Source organism: Natator depressus, chromosome 5 (genome assembly GCF_965152275.1).
Source record: "Natator depressus isolate rNatDep1 chromosome 5, rNatDep2.hap1, whole genome shotgun sequence".
Lineage (NCBI taxonomy): Eukaryota > Metazoa > Chordata > Testudines > Cheloniidae > Natator > Natator depressus.
In genome coordinates this window covers 121,882,429-121,899,795 of record NC_134238.1, presented here as the reverse complement: position 1 = coordinate 121,899,795, position 17,367 = coordinate 121,882,429, and positions in this window count along the sequence as shown.

Genomic DNA, 17,367 nt, shown 5'->3' with positions numbered 1-17,367 from the left:
TAGCTCCAAGCAAACATGTCCATAGCTCTACAAGCCGGCAGAGTCTGTTTCCCAGTGTTCCATTCCCAGCGCTGACACTGCAGAGCGTTTTCCCCGTGTCCCCCTTCCCAGCTCTGACACCGCAGAGCCTTGCCTGTGTCCCCCATTCCCATTTTCCCCATTCCCCCATCCTTCTTCTTAGCAGGCCCAAATATACCTGCAATGCACGCCGACAGTCCCACCCCTTACAACTTAAGGTCATGTTCCATTTTGGATCTGGGGTCTTCATCCCACCTCTTTTGTAAGGGGTAAGGAGTGAGGTTGTGCTGTAGTCAGGGACAGGCATTTCTTTGGTCTTTTAGTGTTTTATACCTCCCCCCTGAGCCCCTTTGCCCCTCCCGACTGGTTGCTTGACCTTGCCTTGAGCTAGGGGTTGAGGCCATCTTAAGGTGTGCTCTCGAGTAACACGTTAACTGCTCTTATCTGTTTCCATTGTACTAACAAATCCAGCTGACTAGGCAGATGCAACAAACACAGTCTTTGTCCTTTGTTTACACATATTAGTATAAAAAAAATCAAACCCAAAATTCTATCTCAGACTGACAAAAAGACTTATATGCTAACAGTAATGACCATGTCTAAGCTAAATAAAACAACTACAAGAAACTCATGAATCAAGACACACCAAGACATCTGTTATCTACAGCCAGGCACCCAGATACTTCAAAGAGAAAGTCTGGGATTCACATTTAAAACTGCCTTCACCAAACAAGGACACTTCACCAGTGAAGTAGATCGCATTATGGAACAGGCCACCCAAATACCCTGGGAGAACCTTCTTGAGTACATGGGGAAAAGCCAATGGACTTCACACTACTAATTGTCACCTACCACCACACACGGGAACACATTTCGGGTATCATCAAACAATTACAATCCATGTTTAATGCGGACCATGTCCTGAAAGAATCTTTCCCAAGCCTCGCTGAGATCATCATAGAATATCAGGGTTGGAAGGGACCTCAGGAGGTCATCTAGTCCAACCCCCTGCTCAAAGCAGGACCAATCCCCAATTTTTGGCACAGATCCCTAAATGGCCCCCTCAAGGATTGAGCTCACAACCCTGGGTTTAGCAGGCCAATGCTTAAACCACTGAGCTATTCCTCCCCCCTCAGAATCACACGCCTCACAGGCCAGGACACTCCAACTCAAAGCTGTACCAGACTCTGCCAGAACAATTGATGAAAAACCTACAGACATATTTCCATTGCTATGATGATCAATACCCACTGCAATACACCTTTCAAGATCCATGGATCCTGCACATGCCTATCTCAACATGTGGTGGCCCTCTTTCAGTTCATCAACTGAACAACAGTGTGGGTGAAACCAGACAACTACTGTGCTCTTAAATAAACTCACACAGAAAAATGAAAAAAGGGAAAAACACCCTATCACTTGTGGGTGAACACATTTCACAACCCAATGTTTCTGTCTGACCTTTCAGTCCTTGTCTCAAAAGGAAATGTGCAAGACCTTCAAAAGATTAGCCTGAGAAATTAAATTAATAAATCTGCTAGATACTGGATTTAACAGATACTCTGGTTTTATGGCTCATTACAACAATTCATAACACACCTTCTGCCTGCTAAGCCTTAATTACCCACTTCAGTTAAAGTGGTCTTCTACAGCATGTGTGAACCCCTTATGCTTAACAATATGTCCCAATTGTATTTGGCTTAGACACTTTGGTTACCTTCCCTAGACCTGAAGAAGAGCTCTGTGAAGCTAAAAAGCTTGTCCCTTCCACCAACAGTAGTTGGTCCAATAAACTATATTTCCTTGCTTACCTTGTCTCTCTCATGTCTTGGGACTAACACAGCTACAATCACACTGCAAATATTGAAATCAGTGGAAGTTAGACTCCTAGCTACCTTTGTGGATCTGTGACTAAGGAGCACATATCCCACTGAGTTTCAGTTATGTGCTTTTTTTTTTTAGACTCCTCTCATTCAGCACATACTTAATTTTAAATACGAGTAGCCCCAGTGCAATTAAAAGTAAAGTTAGGCATCTGCTTAAGTTCCTGTGTGAATCAGGACCGGACCCCTACAATTTATGCTGAAGAGATCTAAAAATCTAAATTAAAATATACTTCCCATCCAAAATTGCCCCATTTCCCTCCATTGTGGTGTCACCAGTGTCACAAGCTTGCATTCTTAAAGTACTCGTTTTCCCTGCAAGTATCTGCTCAGAAGTGATCTTGCTGTTTATCTTTCTTTCACACATGAGCACATACATTCTCAATTTCCCCTCCAATGTTGTTTGGGTTATCTTCCCCTTTGAAGGCTACTAAGCTAAACAGCACAGACTTCCCATGGACCGATTTCATTTCTCTCTTCCTGAAAAAAGAATCTCAAGCTACAAAAATCTGATTTCAGATAGAGCAAGGACCAGCTTCTTTCAAGAAATATGATGTACTCTGTGGTTTGGGTTGAGTCAGAAATTATCTGAGAACAGATGTGTGTGCAGACATTTGACACTTCCGCTTCCACTGTGGGATGAAATGAAAAAATAGAGAAGCATTTAAAAATGCTTTATACATTATACAAGCATCTTACCATTTCAAATAATTCAATTTGAAAGACTGGTGAAGATTCAGGACAGTTCTTATTTTATCAGGACTAGTTTAAACAACTTTTCAGATTCTCTCATGCTTATTGTTAGCACTTAAATGTGGCTGGATTTTCATGCTGGCAAATTTTAATAATTTTTCATCTATCATCTCACATCCATATTATTGCCAAAATATTTGATCTTAGTAAATGTGATTACAATGCATTTCAGATGAATTAATGATTGGCAAGTTATTTCAGAATATTATCATTAAATCCATAAGGTTTAAATATATTAAAATGCTAATCAAACTTTATTGCCTGTATAATTCTGAGATAACAGCAAAGCAACTAGTTTGTTATTTCTTCCATGCTTGCTAAAGTGTGTGTGTGTATATATATATATATATATATTATTAACTAGTAATTAACCTTTAGTAACTGCTTTATTATACCTAATTTAAATGTTATTTGTGACAGCTCATTTGAAGTGTAAATACTTTGCCAGCCAGAATGACTTTCTGTTTCACAGAACTTTTCAATTAAACTGTTTGTCACACAGGAATTCAGGCTAGCGCTGCAAATGACAACAATGCCTTGCATCTTAATATAAGGATTATTAGAGCGGCAGTTTAACTGATATTTAACTCCTCATTTGCAAACATATTATTACTTTTAATGCTTATTACATTTAAGAGTCCTAGTGAAAGTGTGACTGAGATTAGTTCTCTTGTGAAGTCTTTCCTCCGCTCCCCACCTCTGAAAGATTACATCAGTGTGGTCCCAAATTAGGAAACCCCTTAAGCATGTTCTTTAGTGTCTCCCTGTTAATGAATGGGGGTGCTGAATGGAGGACTGTCCTGAACTGGGCCTTAAAAATTGCACTATAAGCAGAAATGCAATGTGCATACTGCAATGCATTGGAACTATCTGACTTTAGTTCAACTTCACTATAAAATTTAATTCCATCATCGAAGGGCTCACTATAGAGAGGTTCTGCTCTATATTACAGGCCTTTTGTATGCTTGTTCTTACAGTCTCTTGATTCATTTTATTAATGCCGAAGTCTTTATTCAGGCAAAGTCCAGGTGAAAAGGAGAAAAAATGAGAAAAATAAGGCTCATTTGTCAATGCATTTTCTGTTCTTTACTTCCCGGCTACATAAATATTAAGATGCCCTGCCATACTCGATGTCTTTGAAGAAGTGCATTTCCCAATGTTTGTATCTAGAGCAATCCCATTTAAATTCAGCATTGCCAATTCTTGTGATTACATTGTGAGTCTCACAGTATTAAGTGCTTTTCTTAAAGCCCTTAGCTGCTGGCATCATGAAATTGCATGAGAACCTCACCTATTATTAAACAAAAATAGTAAGTTTCTAGCCCTCATAGTTGTAGAGAAAAGCTTTAAAAAAAATGAAGTGAGTGCATCCTAAAGACTCAGAAAGCTGAAGACAAATAAAAGAACCCCAAACATATACAATCTATTATTTTTTAAAAATCTCATTATTTTAAGCCAAAGTCAGGGGGCCGGGTTCATAATTTCTGAAAGTTAGGGGTTTGGCAATATTGAGTTCAGAGAGGAATTTAGAATGTTTGTTTGGTTTTAATCTGGGTTTAATAAGGGTATCACAAGATATTGTGAGCAGGAATGTTCTGTGAGCTTCCAAAATGCCCTACCCACAAAGATCTCCAGCAGGATATGAAAAGACAACGTTTGGCCAATAAAAACACATATTAGAGGCATCATATCAGCAGAGCAAATCTCAAGGACTGATCAAGCCCTAGCACTTCCTGAACACTGTCTCTTCTAACTTAACCTTGCATTGGCCTTGCATTCTCCATACCAAAACACAATTTGCCCAGCCTCCTCTCCAGACATCTGATTCTTTTCAAAACCACCCAGAGGGAGCCCAACCTTTATTCCATTGTGATTGCAACTCTTAATGAAGTGAAGCATTGACAGTCTTGGTGATTTTAATTAACAATTGACTCAAAATAAACTTTCGCCATCCATTCTGCTTGCTGATTCGGGCAGCAAAAAAGAACACATTTTACAAATACATCAGATAAGTAAGTAAACTGACTGGAAATTTGGGGATTTACTCATACTATCTTCACAGCTGGCGAAGGATTAACCACTGGCTACAAGAGTGGATTTACTTTATTTAAGGTTCTTCATGACTAATCAAAGACACTTTTGCATAAATTAAGACGAAAAACAAATGTAGGCTAAACAGACCAAAAAAAGATAGTTTCCAATGATTTGTTCAATCTATTTAGGATATTGCCATGTATTTAATGGTAACATATACAGTGCGGAGAGTGAGTGGCAAGAGGCAAGGGGTTGAATAGAACCCTCTTTAGTATCCTCTGTATATGGCTGTTGCAGGTAAAGGAACAAGACCACAGTTAAAGTACTATGCTATCAGCCTCACAATTACAGGCCTCAGACTTATGCATCTGCTTAATTGTATGTGCATGAGTTGTCCTATTGAACTCAACTAAAGTTCATAGAATCATAGAATCATAGAATATCAGGGTTGGAAGGGACCCCAGAAGGTCATCTAGTCCAACCCCCTGCTCGAAGCAGGACCAATTCCCAGTTAAATCATCCCAGCCAGGGCTTTGTCAAGCCTGACCTTAAAAACCTCTAAGGAAGGAGATTCTACCACCTCCCTAGGTAACGCATTCCAGTGTTTCACCACCCTCTTAGTGAAAAAGTTTTTCCTAATATCCAATCTAAACCTCCCCCATTGCAACTTGAGACCATTACTCCTCGTTCTGTCATCTGCTACCATTGAGAACAGTCTAGAGCCATCCTCTTTGGAACCCCCTTTCAGGTAGTTGAAAGCAGCTATCAAATCCCCCCTCATTCTTCTCTTCTGCAGACTAAACAATCCCAGCTCCCTCAGCCTCTCTTCATAAGTCATGTGCTCTAGACCCCTAATCATTTTTGTTGCCCTTCGCTGGACTCTCTCCAATTTATCCACATCCTTCTTGTAGTGTGGGGCCCAAAACTGGACACAGTACTCCAGATGAGGCCTCACCAGTGTCGAATAGAGGGGAACGATCACATCCCTCGATCTGCTCGCTATGCCCCTACTTATACATCCCAAAATGCCATTGGCCTTCTTGGCAACAAGGGCACACTGCTGACTCATATCCAGCTTCTCGTCCACTGTAACCCCTAGGTCCTTTTCCGCAGAACTGCTGCCTAGCCATTCGGTCCCTAGTCTGTAGCGGTGCATTGGATTCTTCCATCCTAAGTGCAGGACCCTGCACTTATCCTTATTGAACCTCATCAGATTTCTTTTGGCCCAATCCTCCAATTTGTCTAGGTCCTTCTGTATCCTATCCCTCCCCTCCAGCGTATCTACCACTCCTCCCAGTTTAGTATCATCCGCAAATTTGCTGAGAGTGCAATCCACACCATCCTCCAGATCATTTATGAAGATATTGAACAAAACCGGCCCCAGGATCGACCCCTGGGGCACTCCACTTGACACCGGCTGCCAACTAGACATGGAGCCATTGATCACTACCCGTTGAGCCCGACAATCTAGCCAGCTTTCTACCCATCTTATAGTGCATTCATCCAGCCCATACTTCCTTAACTTGCTGACAAGAATACTGTGGGAGACCGTGTCAAAAGCTTTGCTAAAGTCAAGAAACAATACATCCACTGCTTTCCCTTCATCCACAGAACCAGTAATCTCATCATAAAAGCAAGTTTAAAAGTTGAGCAAGGGTGCTTAAGCCTTTGCAGGATCAAGGTCTTAGGTTGCAAACTTTTTGGAACAGGGACTGTCTCTGACTTTGCATCCGTGCAGCACCTAGGACAAGTAGGCCCTGATCTCACTTTAGGGCCTTTAGATGCTACTGTAATACAAATAAAAATTAATCATAGAGCAGGATGCTGATTTGAAGGCACCAGGATTGCCTGCACCCCCCTTGATTATAACCTTTCTAAAGATATAGGTGGGTGACAGTTTACATTCCTCTCCTTTGCCCCCACCCTCAAAAGAATCCATCTTTCCTCCCCCACCAAACTGACTGTAATTCCCTTTCAAAGCTATACAGATGTGGTCTAGTATCCCTGCAAAAGGCATTTTTTTAAAAGTTTCCACAAAAAAGGTGTGCTATTAGGAAGTATTACGGAGCACTGAACTTTAGTGGGGCATGGGGCAAAAATGAACACAATGATTTATCTCATTTATGCTGGATTTATTGAATAAATGTGAGGTGGTACCTTTGCAAAATAAGTGGATTGAAGTAGCTAACTTGATATGGACAGCAACAGATTGGGTGAGCCTTTGCGCTGCACCAAGCTTACTTGTGATGTGCTGTCATTAGCCCTCCTAAGCTACGTGCCTCTTAAGCTACGTGCCTTGCCAGTGTAGATGCGTCATGAGTTAGGGCGCCCGGGGCTGCTTTAATGCACTCTAACTCGCAAGTGTAGCCATACCCTAAAGAGTATGGGACTGGACCAATATGTGTCTGGGGGCCTGGGGTCAGATCTTTAAAGGTATGGAGATACCTAAATGCAGATAGGCACCTAGTGGGATTTTGAAATCTTGCCCCACCTGCTTAAGGAAACGCTGTGGTGTGTCAGCAGGTGACATATCTCCAGATCAGTGAGTATTCATACTATGCTCTCAGATAAGACAGAAAAGTACAGCTTTGACTGTGTGAGGTAATTAAAAACGCTATGGTATTTCCTATGGCCTTGATTGAAGGAAATATCTGTATTCAGGAAACAGATTTAAGTATGAGTCACGCTTAAAGGGCTGTATAAAATCTTATAATCATGAACAAGAAGGACTGAAGGGCTGTAGGATAAATATATATGATAAATATATGACTTCATATGTAACTGATAAATGCCAAAGATATGCTCATCCTAGGAGAAACCAGATGTGCCTCATTGGGAATGTCCAAGCCCCCCAGTCCTGCAATGAGCTCCTTTCCAGTGCAAACCTTTGCCCTGGTGGAATTCTACCAATTTAAAAACAGAGCTGTCCAGTATTTACTCACCTATAGTTTACAGATAAAAGAGCAATCTCTACTTGTTTGTCCTTTCCTTTAGTCAAAGTTTTGTACAAGAGGGGAGATAGACATAACCTAGGGGACATTTCTAACATTGTCTGAACCAGGAATCAGCAGTTTTGGATTCTAATCTTGCCTCTTCTGCTAACCTGCTATGTGACCTTGGGCTATTTAGATTGTAACTTGTTCAGGGCAGAGACTGTCTCTTACTATATGTTTGCACAATGGGGTCCCAATCTCAGTTGGTGGGGCTCTAAGTGCTACTGTAATATAAATTAAATGCAAAATAGCTATGTTGTAATTAGGCTTGGAAAGTGAAGCACCCAAAAGTTAGGAATTGACAAAATTTAAGGTTGTTGTTAGTTTCACCTTTTATAACAATATTAATTCACCTATAATTCATGTTGCATATTTCCAAAATATTTCCCTTACTTGGGTTACAATCCTCCAGTGAGCAAAGTTTGGGCAGACCTTTAGCCCAGGTGGAGCCCGATTGACTTTTTTTGAGACATATTCCAGGTTCAGGAATCCACCACAGCAGAGATCATTTGAGGATAGATGAACAGGTAATATATCTGGGCTAAATTATATTTGTGGTCATATATTTAGCAATAATTGTCTTGTTAAAATAACATGGCTGGAAGAATTGTTGAATTCAATAGAATTTTCAATGGACACAAAGTTCTGCCCATGTAGAGCTCACTGTGAGGATGGGGCCTTTGCAAATATGCAACATTGGTGGCAGGAAAAATGTTGGCTATAGTTACACACAGCTTGGGGGATATTTCTGTTTCCCGCCTTGCATATACAAAGAAATAAATGAAGGAAAAAACAATTGGACCTAACACTTCAGCAATAAAACACACTCTAGCAAAAAATTGCAAAGCTTTTAGCTCCTCCACCCATCTCAGAATGGTCACAGATTTTTAATAAAACTTGATTTAGAAAAAGTTATTGCCAATAGAGGCAATGGGGCGATAAACATGATTAAATGTACCCATATGGAACACCATCAAATCCACGCCACCAAAGCAGAGGCTCCAAGAGATGCTAAATTAGTTGCACAGAAATGTAGATTTCCAAAGATAATGTGTCTTTTCTCTCCTTGTTGACAGTAAAAGAAACCAGTAAAATAACCAAAGCCATATTCTCTCCCTACCTTTCTATAGCGGTATAGAGTTTATTTTGCACTTGGAAATGACAGTATTCCTGCCATCAGCCGGAATGAACTTTACAACCATAGGATGTAATAAAGAGTCAAATGTATTTCTGGAAAGTGAAAATATGCAAATGTAAATGAGTTGGTGACACCTAAGAATCATGCCTCTCATTTGGCAGTGCAGATTCCTAAGCCCATTACCTGGAAGCAGTATCAAACAAATGTGTACCCTTTGAATTTCCTCAACATTGGAAAAAAACCTTGCTTATGGGAGATTTAGGGCCAGATCTTTGGCTGGTAAAATCAATGGCGTTATGTTGATTTACACCTGCTCTGGATCTGGCCCTTAGAACACAGATCTGATAGTAGGTGGTATTGCCTGTTATCTGCTGGGGGTAGTTACAGACTACTCACTGGCAGAGAACAAGGGCAATTACGCTTACCTCTTGCCCTGGCTTCTTAAAAGACAAAACAAAGTGTTTGTTTGACCATTAGATACAATGAGCATAGCCCCTTATATATCAAAGTGTTCCTTGCAAATGATACCATAATAGCTGATTCTATTGCTATTCCAGAGCCCAGTGGTAACAAATTGTACATTGTCTTTGGCACTAAATAAGGGAAAAATTCTGGCCCACCCATTCATATATGCAACTTCCTTTGGCCATAAATTACTATGACCATGGTGGTTTCTAGAATTCTCCCCAGTTCAGCAAAATACTTAAGCATATGCTTAACCACAACTGTTAATTTTAATTTCATGCTTAAGTCTCACTGATTTCAATGGGGTCCACAAATGTGCTTAAAATTAAGCATGTGCTTCAGTGCTTTGCTGAATTAGGGTATATTCTGCCTATTTTAGACAGTAATTTTATGTGTATGCATTTTGTGTCGTCTTCCCCCCCCCGGCCCCTCACATATACTGTACTCCACATCTCTCTTCTGGATGTGAAACATTTCTCCATTTCCAGATTCGTTTCCTGAGTAGGCTGCTGCTTCTGAAATAAAATAAAAATCTCCTGAAATTCCCAGAAACACTAATTCACACTGAAGTTCAGATTCACAATGCTGTAAAATATTTACATTCAGTCTCATGGGGTTGGCATTAATTTTTTCAAAAAGGTTAAGGTCATGAATCATGATAGGACTTCTAATGAAACAGTTCAGCGTATTGAACTTTTATTTTAACATCTCTTTCTAAGCTGCCTATTCTTACACACGTTGCTACAACTCATACTGAAGACCTTAATTCTGCAGATTAGCATAAACAGTGCTTTGCTGATGCAAACACTTTAATTAAAACAACCTCGTAGATCATTGAAGAAAGGCCTTTATAGCATTTCATTGTGGGTGTAAAGTATATGAGGGTACAAGGAATTCATACTGTGAAATGAGAAATCATGAACCAGAATTGTGCAAAGGAATAAATATACATCCTTAGGGAAGGGAAAACATATGGGGCAGCGTAACAGTGTCCCCCACAGGACTGGAAGAGGTTAAGGTGGCTAGGTAGACCTATTAACTCCACGGGCTGCAGCTGGAGGAAGAGCCAGGGAGCAGGGATTGATTGCAAGCAGGCTCAGCTGGGCAGGAAGCTGGCAACAGAGGGGCTGTCACTGGGAACGGGCAGTTACTCCCTGGGAAGAGGGAGATGGGTTTGGAGGCTGTTGCTGGAAAAGGCAGCAGTCAGGTCCTGGGAAGCGAGATTAGAGCTGGTGCTCCTAGAGGAAGTTAGGGAACCAGGAGTGGTAAGAAGCAGTCCAAAGAAGGAGCAATGAGGGCTGAGAGAGCAAAGCCCAGAGCTGCTGGGTTGAGGGTGTTGGGACTGGAACCCAGAGTAGAGGGCGGGCCTGGTTCCCCTACCAGCCACCGAAGGAGTGGCAGCTGAGGCAGCGAATGGGAAGCCTGCCGAGGACTGCTGAAGGAAAGACTTTGATCTACCCTGGAAGGGAGAATGCTGAGTTATGAAGAGGATGCTGCGGTTCCTGGGAGGAGAGAGAGGAGCTGTAGACCTGAGAGAGAGAGAGACGATGCGATGGCACGTGATTACAAGAAGGAGTGTTGGCCTCAAGAGATACTGCCCCCAGGGTGCCCAGGAGGAGGTGCTAGGTAAGCGGTGAGTGGTACACCCCCCTCCAGGCAGGAAGTGCTATTTCACACCTGGCACCACGGTGCAATTGATAACGTTGCAATGTGGTGAGGGATGCACACTGAGAACTGGGAGAGTATGTCTGCAAATTAGGCCCTGATCCTGCAGACACTTATGTATTCATTTTATTAATGTGAGTTGATTCATCGCATACGTAAGTGGCTGTAGGATCTGAGCCTTCATTTTCCATTGCAACAGTGATATATGTCTTACATAAGAGTGAACGTGCATTTTCACCCAGAATGGCTTTTCTTTTAGAGTAAGGCACACAACCTAGAAGGGTAAAAACACCTAAGTTTCTGTGAAAGCCCCTGTCACAGGCTGTCTCTTAAAATGGCTGCCTGTCTCTGCAAACAGAGGAGTTCTTAACAGTGTGATGTGTGAAGGTCACAGAAATCAAAGACAGAATAGTTGTATAGCTATAGACATGATTGTGATGGGATATGCTGCCCCTCACAGGCCCAGAATGGGAGGGCATGTGACCCAATGAGAAAGCACCAAGACTCAAGGCTGAGGAAGTAAGAGTTAATTGACAGAGCCCAGAAAAGCAACTGGGGCTCCTCAGCATGCCAGATGCTCACCCTGGGGCTTTTGTAAGGGAAGATGGTTGGTAGAGGCTCTCTGGAAACAATTCTGTGTAGCTGGGCCCAGGACAGGTTCATATCTATGTTCAGTAGGACTATATTTTCTGTCTCTTATTTCTGAATAGTAAAAGCTTTAATTCTAAGAAGAGATGGAACTGTGAATAAATTCTAGGCTATGTGCTCAGCTGGTATAAATAGGAGACGCTCTGTTGACCAGTGAAGCTGCGTTGATTTACACTTGCTGAAGGCCTTGCCTTCTTTCTCTAGCAGCTTGAGCTGTAGCTTAGAAGGAACTCCAAGATTCTGTTTCTTCCTTCTGTAGGAAGTTGTAACACCACTTTGAAGAGGGAAGGCTCCCAAGAACTGTTTATGGCCACACCCGTTACTCTGTACTGGGGTGGGGGGGAAGAGTGGTTTTAGGAAGGTGGAAAAAAGGCAAAAAATCCAGACCTTTTATCTTTCTCAGGACCCAAGAGCAGAGTTTTCAGATGTATGGTGAACGCTTCTCTTCTCCCAGCCCTAAGGGATAGCTATTAGAGCAATGCAGTACCTAACAGTGCAATTCATTGTTAACGTCACACACCTGCTTTTGAAAATGCAGACTACTTTTGAAGCCTCTTAACAAATTTTGGCTAGAGATGAGCCTCCCAGCATGAACACAAGTTACTAACCATCAAAACTTTCTTTTTCTACTACTCCTCTGTTTCTCCAAATTCCTCCTTAAAAGCCATTTCTGCCCAAAGTGATAAAATCCCTTCGCTATGTGGATCTGGGGCTATGCTTACTAGTGTTTTCAGAGCCCTGACCTGCTCCTCTGATATTTACATTACAACTAAAACTAATGAGTTTTGGGACAAAAGGGTGAATATTTTTAATTTTGTCATAACTGTCATGCTTAAATTTCTGCCCGCTACAATGCTACGTGGTTTGTCTCCCATTGCCTCAGTAGAATTCCTTACTCCCTACCCCACTAAATGTAAAGGTTTTATTCCCTCTTCGCAAAATACTTTGCTCTGAAAAAGAGAGAGTAAATTGATGAATATCATTTCAGAAGGTCAGAACAAAACAGCTTCTGCTGTGGAGGTCTTGTTTACTTAATCAGTTCTTGCTAGTTAGTTTTAATCTGTATTCTTTATAGATATCTCCCAAATTTGCTGTTATCAATTTGCTTCATAAATCACTATGTGGGGTAGTAGATGTATTGAGTTCTTATCTTGGGACTCTCGGTGCCAGTGAAATGTTTCCCAACATATTACATGTTCTAAATAGAAGATGATATATTTGCTTGCCATGCAGTCTCTATTTGATTCAGTATTAATCTGATGTCAGGGGCACTGTCAAATCTGTAAATCGTGACCTTGATGCTTGTATCTTGATCTCTGGACAATGAGTTTGATGGATTGAGCAATCAATAATGAATCTGACTGAACGTGTGGTGTCTTGTCTCCCCTCCTGCTGTGCAGCACGTAAACAGAAAGCTGCTCTTACCTGGCTCTAGAGCATACTCTGCATATCGTGCTGCACTTATGACTCTAATGGAAATCGTGGTGTTTGCTACATTGCAGAGCTCTCAAAATGCCGGCGTCTATGGCTCTCAAGAGATTCGTAGTATTGTGCTGGCTTCGAGCGGAAATGAATACCGCTCTAGACGGATCCGATTTGCCAAGTCTTGGGGAAATGGATTCATATAATATATGGCGGACTGAAGAACCATAAAGCAGCCACTTGGATTTTCTTAAGAAGGTGTCCTTTTTATTAAGGTAAGAAAACGGACTTAAAACTGGTAGAACGGGTAGGAAATTCTCTTCTGCACAGTCTGAACACACTTAAGTACAGGCTGGGTGCAACCACAGACTGTCCCCATGTATTATGCACTTCTAGACAATAAATTCAAAGCCGCTCATGTGGCCTCCAGGTTGTGGAAGGTGTATCTGAATATCAATTGCTTAGGCCAAAAACCTATCATCTTAAACAGGTTCTAGAAACACAAGGTCATTCCAGCAAACAGCATGATGGATGGAGATAGCAGGGCCTAGTTAGTGTCCTATCACTCAGCCTTCAACCTGGAGGGCCAGTGGATGATTTTTGCCTGGTGCCTACCCTTTGACCTGTCTGGATTGAATGGCCCTACCAGGAGTTAGAGCTCCCACTAGCACAGCTCTCAAGGTCACTGGAACACACGAGTCTTTCCACTCCGTCAAGGCGCAGTCCCCAGGGAAGGAAGGAATGTGTATATGTAGATACTTGAAAGCATATACAGTTAAATGTCCACTATAATTGTGTGTCTTGGTTCAGTGGGCTGCCAAACTTGAGTCAGTTTGGAGTTAGCTTCCAGAGGCATTGTGCATCTACAGCTCCAATATCTGGCCTGAGGTGCATAAACTTGGGCATCCAGAGTTAGAGGACACACTTAAAAACTTAGACTTGGTTCACACCTCATATAAAGCCCATTCAACACTACAGCTGCGTTAAAAATATCAGTAACACCGGAAGTTGCGGTGTGGGTTTTTCTCTCCCAGTTGTCAGCGTTTTGATTAGGTCCACAACTGGCCAGGAAAACAGAAACTTTTTTTTACTTTTCCTTGGATACTTATGTTTTTGGATTTTAAAAAAAATCCTCAGACTTGAAATTTGGAAAACTTCCCCCAGATCCATTCAACACCCCCTTCCTTTGCAAGCAATAACTTCTACAAAGTTCACAGAAAATATAATCGCTAACACATGCAGCCTCTGAGGTAGTGCTAAGTCTGTCTTCTGAGTAGAACTCAGTGACGAGGTAGCACAGACTGCTTATCCTATGTATGGTTTTATCCTCTGACTTGGAGATAGGGAAACGTGAGGAAAAGCAAGATGGTTCCAACAGCTGGTGTTACTAAATGCTGAGACTTGGATAACTTCATCTATTACAGACAATAGTGATTTATGACTTGGTGGTTTTATGCAATTACACAATATAAATGGGATCAACTACCTTTTCATGATCCTATGACAGATATGGCAATTTCTTTCAATATCTTTTGGTTCAGAATGGACTCTCCAGGGATCAACCAAGGACTTCTGGTTAAGTAGCCTGTATGAGTTTGCACTCACCAATTCTATATCCTGAAATCTGCTGTCAAAGATAGCTTCTGCTGATTTCCATTTAGACTTTTCCAATACGACTTCCATGCAGTTCTGCTGACAATCTGGCTTTCAGAAATTTTACTCACATAGAAAACTCATTTAATCAATTGTCTATGTACGAAGTTGTGTCTCTCAGAAAGCAGATGGCATAAGATACTCTTCTTCCAAATCTTATTGAAGCCAAATCATGCACTCTGACCTTTCACATGGACAGTTTTATCTCTGTACAAACAGGGTCTCTTTCAGTACTGGGAAGTTGTTTCAATACAGAGATTCTTAGATTACTTGGTTACAGTGGATTTTTCAACTTTACAGGCCACCAGGATAATGCATAAGCACTTCTGCTCTTGTCAGATGTGTATATGAGGTCATAGTAATACAGTGCTAACTGTTTAGCTTCTCTGAAATTCAGCAGCAACCAAAGCTGAGATATCCATTTTCAGCCTGTTGGGATCCTAACAAGAGGCTTCTGATCTAATCCATCTTGAAACTTAAGGAATTTTCTTATCTCAGATAGAATTCTCAGCGCTTCCCTTCTTACCTGAGGGTGGATTTTTACTTATAAGGGTAAAGGAGTTAAAGTGATTATCTTTTCAGCTCCAACTAACCCTCTTATGTTGTATGATTGTACCTGTATCTACAGTTAGTCCATCATATTCTAGGAGTTCTGATTTGAGATGGAATCTACTAACAAACTTGCACTTATTTCTGATACTTATCACTATAACTGATACGAGCTGCTTGGTCTGCTTGAATACCCATATCAAAGTGCAGTTCCTTCCTTAATAAGGAACACTCCTTGTAACTTACTGTTGTGTAAACATTCTCCCAGAGAAAAGAGGGATCTCAGTTCTCTGATACTCCAAAATAAAGTTCTTTGGGCACTATTTCAGTTTTCTATGGGGTAGGCTTAAAACAATGGTCTCTTAGTGGAGTTGTTCCATTGCTTTGGGTAATTAAATATTGTTTTCTCTTTTCTAAGTACATTATTTGTATGACAGTAGTACCTAGAAACATGAGTCACAGACTAGGACCCCATTGTGCTAGGTGCTGTATGAACAGAACACAAATAGTTCCTGCCTCCAAAATCTTACAATCTATGCACAAGAAAAGAGACAACAGGTGGGTGGAGAACAAGGAAACAGTGAAGCAATACTAGTCAGCATGTGGTCTCAGCACACCAGCTGTTTTCTAGGCATCCTGACAAAGAGAAACTAAAGATGATTTTGTAAATGTTTAAAAAGTGTTTCCCCCCTGAAAGGCAGCATGCAAGAAAGCACAAAGGTGCTTGTTTTGAGTGGGGTAGGGAAATCTTGGTGGCTAGTGTTCTTGGAAAGGTGGTATGACCTAATGGATTGACTGGGATGCAGAGGATCTGTTATATTCCTGTCTCTGCCACTGGCCTGCTGGCTTGGGTATCACAGAATCATAGAAGATTATGGTTGGAAGAGACCTCAGGAGGTCATCTAGTTCAACCTCCTGCTCCAAACAGGACCAACCCCAGCTAAATCAACCCATCCAGGGCTTTGTCAAGCCTTGCCTTAAAAACCGCTAAGGATTGAGATTCCACCACCTCCCTAGGAACCCATTCCAGTGCTTCACCACCTTCTTAGTGAAATAGTGTTTCCTAATATCCAAACTAGACCTCCCCCACTGCAACTTGAGACCATTGCTCCTTGTTCTGTCATCTGCCACCACTGAGAATAGGCGAGCTCCACCCACTTTGGAACTCCCCTGCAGGTAGTTGAAGGCTACTATCAAATCTCCCCTCACTCTTCTCTTCTGCAGACTAAACAAGCCTGGTTTTTCTTCGAGTGACTGTTCATGTCCATTCCAGGCAGGTGTGTGCACGCTGTGTGCATGCCAGCCAGAAGGTTTTTCCCCTAGCAGTGTCCGTAGGGTCGGCCTGGGTGCCCCCTGGAGTGGCGCCTCCATGGCGCCCAATATCGGGCCCCGCCGACCTCGCACCCCCTCAGTTCCTTCTTATTGCCCGTGACGGCTACCTGGAACTTTGCTCGCTCTTACAGCAGGTGCCTTAGCCGTGTCTTTTTTCTTAGTGTAAATAGTTATTCTCTATAGTTTAGTTAGTAGTGGTTTGTTAGATAGTTCGTTTCCCCTTCGGGGGTATGCCCAGGTCTCCGGGGTTTAAACTCTGTGAGTCCTGTGGAAAGTTTATGCCCAAGAGTGGTCCTCACTCTTCTTGCCTGTGGTGCCTTGGTGAGACTCACCAAAAGGACAAGTGCCGCATTTGCAAGGGTTTCCGCCCAAGAACCTTTAAGGACAGAGAGCAGAGACTAAAACTCCTGCTCATGGAGGCGGCTCTAAGACCACAATCCGACCTGGGACCCAACGACCCGGCACCGAGCACGTCCTCTTTGGTGTGCAGTGCTCCGGTGCCAACGGCGGCAAAACGGGCCCAGCTAAGGACTCTAAAGCCCACTGGCACTGCCACTACTCGGGCCATAGGGCGTTGGCCTCAGTTCGGCACTGTTCTCCATCTCTGGTGCTGGGAAAGAAGACGAGGCTGGTGAGGGACCGATCACCCCCCTTGAAGCCTAAGGGGCCAGCACTGTCCGCGAGTGGCTCGGGACAGACCGCCTCCGCCTTGCTTCCGCCCCGGGTTTCATTGACTCCTGCCCCGGCTGGGATCCAGTCGAGTCCAAACCCTCCTCGGTGCCCAGACCATCTGGTGGACATATAACCACCATCG